Below are 11,734 nucleotides of genomic sequence, written 5' to 3'. Positions count from 1 at the left end.
TGGGTCTCTCAGCACTGCCGATTTTGGGCGTGCGAAGAAACACAATATGTGTTTCAGATGTCTTTTGGACCAACATAACAAGAAAGATTGTCCTCTTTTGCAAGGCAAAGAAAAGGCCATGCACACGGTGCAACGCCTCACATTAGATTCATCTCCTAAATATTGTGCTGTAGAGGTTCTTCATATGGAAGAAAAGCACAAGTGTTGTGTGCCTGCTTCAATGTGGCAGCCCACCTTTGGCCCCCATGATTTGATTCGCATGCATAGTACTATTGACGGAAAGTTGATGAATCTCTATGATTTTCAAAAAATTACAAAGATTCCCAAGAGAACAAGTATTCAAAACGATCAAAGTTGTCAAACCTCGGCATAGCCAAAATTTCCAGACGACCTCCAAGGAGTCCAACAAAGATTCAAGTAGTAGCATCAACCCCATTGGCATCAAGCTCAATGGAAAGCTTGACGGCAATGGAATATTACAAGATCTTTCAATTTTTAGCGATCAAAATAGACATGGTATTTTTTGATGAATGTCTAAAAATTGGCAAAGCTAGCAAGTTGGACGACAATTTGCAACAATCCCACATCGACCTCAAAGATTCTCTCTGATTTGTTGTTGGAATTAGGGTTGCATAGAAACGCACATAGCTTGGAGAAGACGAAGGAAGCTCAAGGCACACAATAGAGAGTGTATTACTTAGTGTGCAATGGAAAGATACATAGCTCTAGAGTGATGGGCATATATACAATGCACTAAAGAGGGAAAAAAATTCCCCGGCGGTCCTAGTGTGTTCACACACATCACTACCACATGTATATGGTAACAAATCCCCCCTAGAGTGATGCGGTGAACGAGAGCTGGCACATGAGTAAAGGGAAGTGCCATGCCCTGAGGACATGATCAGTCCACAAAGGGGAGTAAGCCTAAAGCTTTGCGGAAAGCTTCAAGCTTCTCATGGGACAATGCCTTTGTGAAAAGATCTGCAAGGTTGTCCTGTGTTGGCACATAAGCCAGGCTGATCTCTCCTGCTGAGAGCCTCTCCCTGACATAGTGGTAATGCACCTCAATGTGCTTTGTGTTTTATCCCACGACTAGCCAAAAATGCATTAAATTCATGAGACATATACTCCCCCCCTCGATCTGAACGGAGGGTGCCCATAGTACATTTTGAGATATTTTCATCCATAGCCAGAGATTGTTTGAAGCACATAAAAACTTTGGACTTCGCTTTAAGTAGAAATACCCATGCATGCCTGGAGTAATCATCAATGAAAGTCATGAAGTACAGGTAATTGCTCAAGGATGAAGTTTGCATGGGCCCACAAACATCACTATGCACAAGCTGCAACCTGCATGTGGCCCTAACTGAACCATCCTTTAAAAACTTAGTTCAAGAGGCAACAAAGAAGCAACCATATCAGATTTCTGCAAACGCAGCAAACTGGCAAAATTCAGATGCCTAAACGTGCATGCCACACTTTTGCATCTGAAACAGCCCTTGAATCTGCAAGTGCATTTCCAAAATTTTGTCCACACTTGTCATACAAAGTGAGCTTATACGGCCCACGACACAAAAGGCCAGATGCAACAATTTCATCACCAAAAGTGAAATCGTGAACCGTACAACTGTCATCCACAAATTTGACTACAAGTCCAAGTCTAGGAAGTGCAAATACAGACAAAAGATTCTTCTTCATCCCAGGAACATAAAGTGCATCAACAAGTGTGAAAGAACTGCCATTTGCAGCAGTAAGCACAATCTTTCCAACTCCTTGAACCGTATAAGAGGCATTGTTGGCACAAGTGACTGAATTCCCATGAGGAATAGACTCAAGAGAGGTGAACAATTCACGATGTGAGGTAATGTGCTTTGTAGCACCACTGTTGAAATACCACACATGTGAATCTGCAGCAAGTAACATGCATGCATCATGGACAATAGGATTGCAAGTGCACTCTGCACTAAAATCCCGTTCTACATCAACATCAACATCACAGTCTCCTTTCATAGAAGACTCGACAATGGATGCATTTGTAGTGGAACCAACATTTGCATTGGAACCACCCTCTTTCTTCTTAGCCTCTTTGGCCTTCAACTTAGGACACTGCTTGATCAAGTGATCATTAGCTTTACAATAATGGCAACGCATCTTCTTTTTGCCCTTATCACCAGAATTTCCAGATGAATTGCTGCCAGCAAAAGCATTAGGAACATAAGTTTTTCCAGTCGCAGCAGAACCATAAGAAGTGGCTGCATTGCTGTTACCACCCTTTCTTTGAGAAGCAATAAAAGCCCGTTCAACTGATGCTGCCTAGTCTTGTTTTCTCTGGAAAGTGACTCTTGCAATAGCAATGTGCATAATGCATCAAACTTGACAACTTCAAAAGTTCCTTGGGTCATAAGTCTCCAAGTACTAGCAAAATTCTGGTAAGAATCTGGTAAGGCATCAAGAATAGTCTGCACAAGGGAACTGTCTGAAATGACTTCACCTGTAGAAATAAGTTGCTCATTGATATCCTTGACACCAGCAAGGAAAGTGTCCATATCATCTTTCTCATGCATAATCTTCGATTCCAGCTCTTTACATAGCAAAGCAATTTTAGCCTCATTGCGGCTTGCATAAAGACCTGCCAGAATATCCCAAGCCTGTTTTGTAGATTTTGCTGAACAAATGTCAGGAAAAATGGTGTGATTCACAGACATCGCAATCAATGCATGAGCCTGCGCATCCCAGCGAGCTTGTTCTGTTGTAGCAAAACAACTCTGATAGCAGCAATCCTTGCAGCAAGACCTGCAACATCCTCAACATCGCCTACATCTTTAGAACCAGGACGTACATCAATGCCCTGCACAATATTCCAGACGCCCTTTGGCACAAGAACATGCTGCATCATGTAAGCCCACATAGGGTAATTGTCCCCATCCAATCTATCCTCAGCAGCAAACATCTTGAACACATCTATGTTGTTGTCAGCCATGGTAAATGTCTGCACCTGATGTAAAAACTGCCCAAAATGAGGAGAAACTGAATGAGACCTGCACGTGCTATATAGCACAACCCATAATAGACTGTATAAGACCTGTAATGCAAAAACGGCACTGACAAAAATTTTGCACAAAATGACAAAATTGCATGTGCAGACCTGCCTGTAGTGGAAACGGAGGCCAAAATGAGCCCGAATCAGAAATTTGAGCGGACTAAGCTCTACGAGTTCTCCCAAAATTTTTGTTGACCTGCGAACGCTCGCCAAAGCTCACAGAAATCAGAGAAAGTGAGCAGGTGTGTGCTGGAGCTGCTGGCGACTAAGCTCGGGAGGACGTAACCTGCTCTGATACCAATTGTTGGAATTAAGGTTGCAAAGAAACGCATACAGCTTGGAGAAGACGAAGGAAGCTCAAGGCACACAATAAAGAGTGTATTACTTAGTGTGCAATTGAAAGATAGATAGCCTTAGAGTGATGGGTGTATATACAATGAATGGGGAAAAAACCTCCTAAAGAGGGAAAAAATACCCCGGCGGTCCTAGTGTGTTCACACACATCACTACCTCATGTATATGGTAACATTTGACAAATAAATTAGCAGGGTTAATTATTAATTGCGGTTACGATAGTTCTTAGATGATTCCAAACTATTCTCAACTGAAAACGTTCTTTTAAAGGTACTTACTTTCTCTTGCTAGCACAACACCAATTCTACATGGATCCAAAAATTGACATGCATCATACATTTGATTTTGAAAATCATGTACAAGCTCCACTTGCTACTGCTACTCAATGGTTGGCTTCTCCCACAAAGGATACTCGAATGGCAACAAGGTCAGATGATAGCTATGAATTGCTCGACATCCAAGAGTTTAGAGCATTTTAAACATGCATGACTGTTTTAGAGTCAAATTTTACAAAATTGAATGAAAATGTCACTAAAATGACTGATATGCTTGTGAAATTCATGCATCAGTTGGCGAAGGCCCTAGTAAATGAGCAGACTCGGGTTTTTAAAGCGAGTATTTAGGATTCTCTCAAGGGAAAATGTGAGCATGATGAGGCATAATCCAAAGTGTGGAGCCATGTGCAAATGAGGGATCCTTCTCACTCCAATGCTAGTAGTGCGCCTTTAACGTCCACACTCAGTTCTTTTATTTTGAGTGATGAGTTGCAAAGAATTCTTTCATAGATGATGGGTACCTACTCCATAAGAGACGAGGTTATGTATTAAAAGACTTGGAAATTTGGTGTCAAATTCTTACGAATATCATGATAGTCCATGTGTAGGGCACCAAGATTTATAGGCCAGGTTTTCAGGGTTATGTTTAAGACTATGCAAGTAAATAAAGAAGAACGCCTGAAGGTAGGAGGTCTCTTGCCTCCATTAGAGATTCCTAATGGAAAGTGGGAAAGTATCTCTATAGATTTCATTGTGGGCTTACCAACTACTGTACGAGGTATGGACTCGCTATTGGTGGTCATAGACCAATTGACTAAAATTTGAAAGTTTATTCCAACCAAATCCATAGTTAAGACTCTAGAGTTAGCTAAGTTATTTATGGACCTTCTATACAAGTTGTATGGATTTCCAAGTAGCATTGTGCGTGATCAACATTGTGAGTGATCGTGATCCCAAGTTTAACGATCATTTTTGAAGGTTTGTATTCAAATGATTGGGTACACAACTCAACATAAGTATTGCAGATCATCCTAAAATGGATGGTAAAATTGAATGAGTCAACCAAGAGCTAGATGATATGATACTCAGATACATTAGCAAGAAGCATTCAGATAGGGAAAATTTTCTTCCTATTCTTGAGTTTTCTTACAACAGTGTTAAGCATGTCACACCTGGTTTTAGTCATTTCATGCTCATGTACGGTTTTCAACCCAGGTCGCCCGTTACGGTCGGGTTGGCAACCAAAAAGCTTCGATAAGTCAAGGATTTCCTCCACAATGATATGAAAATGTTGCGACTGGCTCTCAAAATGTTTGATAAACACAAGATCGGTATAAGAAGTATGCTGATGAGAAACGTCAACAAGTTCTCTTCGTAGGAGGGGAATAGTTATTTTTGCATGTGCTAGAGCATTCAAAAAGTTGGAAGACTGGGACAACACTTAAATGATCTCTGATGTATTGTGGGCCTTTTAGGATTCTCAAGCAAGTTGGTGATATGGATGACAAACTCTCATTACTTGCACTCTCGTACTCATCTAGTATTTCATGTAAGTCGTTTACGTCAACACTTATATAAGGACGACAATGTTATTGATCAGCAAATTCTGGCTGATTTCATTGAACCTCCTACTCAACTGCATGAACCTATGTGTATAGTTGACTACCATGATCTAAGTACACATCATCATGTTCATTGATAAGAATTAGTCAAGTGGAAAGACAAACCTGAGGAATATACCACATGGGAAAACATTAGTGCTCTTAAGAAGAAGTTTCCCATTTTTGTTTTTGAGGACTAAAACGCTTCTCCAAGGGGGGAGTAATGTCAGGCCAAGGGCCAGAGGCCACATGCTAGTCTAAACCCGGCTCGGGGGTGCCCTATAATGGCTATGGCTAGGAGGTGAGTAGGCATTTAGGCTATGAGAGGCCAAGGGCCAGAGGCCGCGTGCTAGACTAAACCCAGCTCGGGGGTGTCCTATAATGGCTAAAAGTAGGCATTTAGGCTACCCACGGTCTCACACTCTAGAGCCCTGAGAGGCATATGACGCCTAGGAATCTTGCCTACATTTCATAAGAACAAGTATATTTTTCAAACTTTAGATGATCTAGAGATTACTAAAAATAAGTTTAAGCAACAAGACTATTTGAAGACTCAATCGGATATTCAAAAAGCATATGAAGTAATTAGACACGTGAATATTTTTAACGCTCACTAGTGGTGGAATGAATATCCACTTTATTGGGGCACTAGTATGATGATCATTACAAGGATCGACCAATGTATATTCTCCATGTCACTAAGGATTTTCCTTTCTCCTAGGTGCGAACAAAATGAGGGACACATGGATCGAATGAAAATTGTTGTGGGGCATATACGTGACTATAATTAATTATCATTGCAAACCTCTTCATAGTCTTTCCACACATCAGTATCCTCTCAAGAGCTTTTACTTGCAAACACTAGACTTGAAATTTCATATTTCATCGCCTTGCTTCCATTCTCATCAATTAGTTCTAGCTCATCTTCTTTTACCACTCAAGGTACAACTCACCCTACTGCCATTGGAAAGACAAAATATTCTAAAGCTATGAAGCAAGTTATTGAGCAGGTTGTAAAAAAAAAGAGTTCACATCTCCTACCAAGCTATTGGAAAATATGTTTTCAAAGATGCATAGAAGGATCTGCTCACAAATTGGAATATGATAATCTTAATGAAAGTGTCAAATATACCCATAGATATGCTAGTAATTTAGCATGTTGTGGACACCTTTAACATAAATATAGGCACAATTACCATCAATGAATATGAGATACAACTCATGCGTTTAGACTTTCCTATCACTAGAAACCCAAGGTTTGGATTGCACTAATTTCACACGTGTTTAGACTTTCCTATCACCAGATCCCCAAGTTTTGCACAATTGAAGAAATCAACCCTTTTGTGAAGGGAACACTAGAGCTGAAGGAAATCAACACCCTTTTATAAGGAAACAACAGGAGTGAAGACGAAGAGTAGTTCTAGCGGGCAAGGAATTCTTGTGTCAGTCGTGAAACATAAGGAAACCAATAATTTTGCAGCAAAATCTTTGATCTTGAGGAACAATCCAACATACATGTTTGAGAACATATTCGGTGTTGTATTAGACAACGCTTTGAACAAGGGGTGCCCTAGTGATCTGAGCACCATCTTGTTGAACAGTGTGGTGGCTCACACTAATAAGGTAAAGATTACTTCAGGAAAATTTACAAAAAAGCAGGCTGGAGGGTTAGGTGATATGGCAGACAAGGTTTTAGACAACACTAGTAAAATGCCCCTGTTACGAAGCACTCTAAAAAGAGCTATTGAGCTATATCAGGACCCCAATATGTCTACCTAGGCTAAGTTCACCAAGCCAATAGAGGAAATCCAAGGCTTCACCATCTCTCCAAGACTAGACACATCACAGTCCTAGGCACATCATGATTTTCAAAGTCTCACTAATAGGCTATCAATCTTACAAAAACAATCACTTGTGGGTAAATTACATCTTGACATCTCAAGAAAAATGGCTATACTCTATGATGTGATTGTTATGAAGTTTGAGGGTGATAAGATGGATGTTGACAGATGGATACATTGCCACTGTACAAATAAGGTTGGAACACTATTTTCAATCTAGTCACCCAAACGACTAGAATCCAAGGTTAAATTGAGTATGATGAACTGATCCAGGTCAAGAAGCAGCTTGCATGCACAAGATTTCAACTCTAAAAATAAATGGAAATAAGAAGCACAAAAGCTCTAGATTCTCTGAAGAAAGAACAAAAGAATGGTGAGAATTACAAAAAGTTAATCAATGAAATGAAAGAAGAATATGAAGACTTTGGAAGCAATAACCTCCATGTTGACTAGTCTGAATAAGAATATGGTGAGAGATCTACAAAAGAAAAACCCTGATTATGAGTTGACTCGTAGAAAAAAAATAGGGTGGCGTTGGTAGCCATCATGATAGCAACCAGTGCCATTCTAAAACAATCCACTCTAGACAAGTACATCTACCAATCTTTGTCAACATTATGGATTTGGAAGGAAACATCACTCTAAATTTGGACAAATAAAGAAGTTTGGTGAAACCATGAAGATTAACCAGGAGGACTATGCCAGAAGGCATACCAATGCATTCGCTAATCACGAACTGATCAAACACCTACAAGCAGGAAAAGAAACAAACAATGTCTCTAACAAAGATGAAGACAAAGAGGAAAGAGAGGAAGAAAATGAGGATAACAAAGAGGACAAAGATGATGGTACCACCGATCCAAATCTAGATTCTTTTCCAAGATCAAACGATGAAGATGATGACAATGATAAAGACACCCTTGGTCCCAAGAGGTTGATTGATTTGATCGAGGAAACTCCATATCACACCAAAGACCAACCACAATCCACTCTAGACACGTGCATTAAAAGGGTATTAGGAAAACTCCTATACTTACATGCACTAAGATAATAAAACAACCCCTTTTGCTTAAGAAACTTATAGGTTTTTTTCCAAAATGAAATAAGAAATTTCTTTTGTAAATGTAATTCTATTAATTTGAAATACTAAAATGCCCATTACGTTGAACTCATGTGCAATATTAATATACCCCCCCCCCCCCCCCCCCCCCCCCCCCCCCCAAAACAAAAAAAAAAAAAAACTAGACTAGACAAACAAAAGACTTGCTACTTTTGGCAGGGATGGATAAAGGGAAATCTATTCTGGGTTTACTTCACCAATACGTGTTTGCAATGAAATCGATTTGGGTGTCCAACATAAGAACCCATTCGTAGCATGCCGAGTTTCCTTGATAGGACCCTATTTTCTCACCAACTTTCAAGCTGGGATTTAATTCATAGATGCATACAATGCCCTGTTGTGTTTTGAGAAGCTAGTGCACATGAAACGTATGTGTGTGTGTGTGTGTGTGTGTGTGTGTGTGTGTGTGTGTATCCCTCCAAGGAGCTTCGATTCCTTGATGCTTAAGATTAATTAGAATCCCTAATTTTTGTTAATTCAGCAAGTGAAAATACCTAAATACCTGGAATATGAAATTAAATGAAAATGAAAAGAATGGTAGGGACATTACATAGAGATAAAAGTAGGTATTCCCTACTACTTATAAAGCAGGGTCAGGTGGTGCCATGTCACCACCATGTATGCATCTCATGCACACAATGCATATTTCATGATTCCTTGAAATATTGTTTGCAAACTACCATTTGCATTTGCTAACTCCCAATTTTTCCAATCTTGTCTAGTTTAAGGGTCAATAAACTATATAAAAGCAAATGGGTTCAATTTATAATGCCCATCCATTGGAATGTAGCATCCTCAATGATGGTTGCATTGCATATTAAAATGTTTGGATTAATAAAAATAATACTACAAATACGATATTCTTTATGAATACTCAAATAATTTGTGAATTTTCAAATAAATATTAGTGTATACTGATTACTAAGCTTATCGATCGATTACCAATTGATCAATACATTTTTTTTAATTGAAAAGGTTTTTTTCCCACAGATTCTATGCACTTAACAATCTTAAGCCTATTTAGAAATAATTGCATTTGTACTTTTTATTAACAATCTACCCTCTAAAAGTATACTCTATGTATTAAAAAATGCTTTTAATCACTATGTGATCAAGGCATTTAGTAGGTTAGTCAAATATGTCTAGACAATACACAAAAATAGAGATAGATTACGATGAAACTTTCATCAAAATCTATCATTATTTTATGTGTATTAAAAATAGAAAGAATTTAAGCTCTTTTTTAATTTTAATACATGTAGGCTTAGAACCAAACATTCAATTACTACTCTTTTTTAATTTTAATACATGTAGGCTTAGAACCAAACATTTAATTACTACTTTTGATACTTTCAAGGCACCGAAAGTAGTAATTTTTTCTCCAAAAATGAAAATGATTTTTTGTTATCTTTTCTCTACCTTGCATTGCTCGGGGTTAGCCTACAGTTTGTGGGAAGGTGAAGGTGAGTTGTATTGAAAACTCTTACTAGATGGGAAGCAATAAAAAATTAGACAAAACATAAAATATCAATGTAAAAGTTTGTCAAGGCATGCTAGATCCCTCATACTAGTCTCATTTTTCTTCTGCATTGAAAAGGTTCATGTATAGATTGTTTTGCCCTTATGAAGATATAATGCGAGTTTGAGCCCTTTGTTAATTTTCATGGCGATTGAAAGGGAGCAAAATATCCATGAGGACCTCGCATATCCTCTGTGCAAGCAAAGTGGTGCATCTTTGTGAACATTGTACATAAATTTGTATAAGCTAAATTACGCAACTTTGAAATCATCACCACATACCAGTGCTCACATATCCTTTTTTTTTTTTTTTTGGGCAAAACCAGCAATTGGTGGGTGTTATATTAGATCCCGAGGTAGGCCACGGCTCTCCGAACAGGAGAGCGAGTCACTCGCACAGAAGCTAACAAGCCCAAGAAAATGCTTGAGCTTAGCGTAACAGTATCTACTGGCGGAAGCGACGTGGACGTTGCTTTGTTTTTGAGGCTGAAAGACTTTGTGGAGGAGGAAGCGGTTGCTGGCATGTGCTCGATCGAGCGTGGCGGCACTGTCTTCCACTTCCACTTCCAGATCGTCGTTCGAATCATGGCGACGTCCATTCTCGCAGTGAACAAGAAGATAAAACAATACTTGGGGTCGGATGTCCTATCGGAGCTAACATTCTATGTCGTGCCGTAAGCAGAAGAACATGCACACCTTCCATGGCACGTTGGGGTATTGCATGAAGGACATGGACCAACCACATTACGCGAACTTCTCCCACAACGTGACAACAAACGATATCAACAAGGGAATTGAACTACACACAGTACGGGGCCGACGAGCTGAAGAATAGGGTTTGTTTGACGCATGCAAATATTTTCCACCGTGCACTTATGTACTGGAAGTTCCATATGTAGCACCCAATCGGTAACAACTTCTTATTGACATTGCACCATATGCTAAAGTCTTGCAAGTACTACCCGTCCTCCTCATGGATAACACCTTTTCAAGGGCGTGGGATGCCCTTGAAGAAGATCAAAGCTTTGTGGCAGAGCATGATTTTCCCTTCATCCACTACATACCAAGATGTCATTGATATTTTCGTCCTTGACGAGGCCTACACGAATGCGCAACCTCGAATCGATTGGTTCCTCAGAAGGTGGAAAGAAAACCACATGTATATTTATATCTTTCTCTCATTACTTGTGTTGCAATTCTACCTTCTTGTACTGACTCGCTTTGATGTCGCCATTTTGCTCTCAGTGACCAGGTGAACTGGCCAACCCCTCAGCAACTCACTCCTTCGAGCGCGGCGTCTGCAGAAATGCATGCCTTCGCCTCCCCAGTAGATGCTTGCCAAGGCATGCTCGCCAATCCTTCAAGCTCCAAAGGCAAAGAACCCATTGTCGTAGTGGACAGTGACGATGAAGAAAACGTAGTCCTAGGGGCAGACTTCATTCCTCTTGTTACTAGGAGAGGGATCACTACTGTTGCTAGTTAGAACGATGTATATAGAATGTTGTGAACTCCTTCACTTACGTCGTCCTCGTCTACTCCTCTGAGAACGTCTATGTTTTTTTGCAGGTTCGATGGAGACGTCCAGTCCCCGGGAAAGCAAGGAGACACAACCTCGAGAATCGCAGGCGTTGGAGGAGGATGCAACTCTCGACAGACTCCACGACATACTCGTTCATATGTGGCACCAACTGCGTGGAGACACTCCTGAGGACTCAACGACTCTTCGTACTTTTATTAATAACTCTGTAGATAGTATAAAAACCATGATTAATGAATACGAAATCAATGTCATGGATGTCCAAATCTCACAGCTGCAAGAGCAAATTCATGGCTTGCACACTGAGGTCGCATCGCAATTGTAACACGGTTGAATAATATTACTAATAAATTTCATTCTTGACATATTCTACACTTTCATGGTTCAAATAAATTTCATTTTCCTTGTATTGCTAAATGTGTTAACGCGCCCCTCTCGACAATATTGA

General features: G+C 39.8%; 1 pseudogene; it reads left to right on the top strand.

The window, feature by feature from the left end:
- The first annotated feature begins 7,787 nt into the window (after positions 1-7,787).
- Positions 7,788-11,611, top strand: LOC147457889 (uncharacterized; annotated as a pseudogene).
- Positions 11,612-11,734: the final 123 nt, after the last annotated feature.

The sequence above is a fragment of the Adiantum capillus-veneris genome, chromosome 5, assembly GCF_014529385.1.
Source record: "Adiantum capillus-veneris isolate H3 chromosome 5, ASM1452938v2, whole genome shotgun sequence".
NCBI classification, from domain to species: domain Eukaryota; kingdom Viridiplantae; phylum Streptophyta; class Polypodiopsida; order Polypodiales; family Pteridaceae; genus Adiantum; species Adiantum capillus-veneris.
Note: the sequence above shows the minus strand (reverse complement) of the source record. Positions and strands in the feature narration are given on the sequence as shown.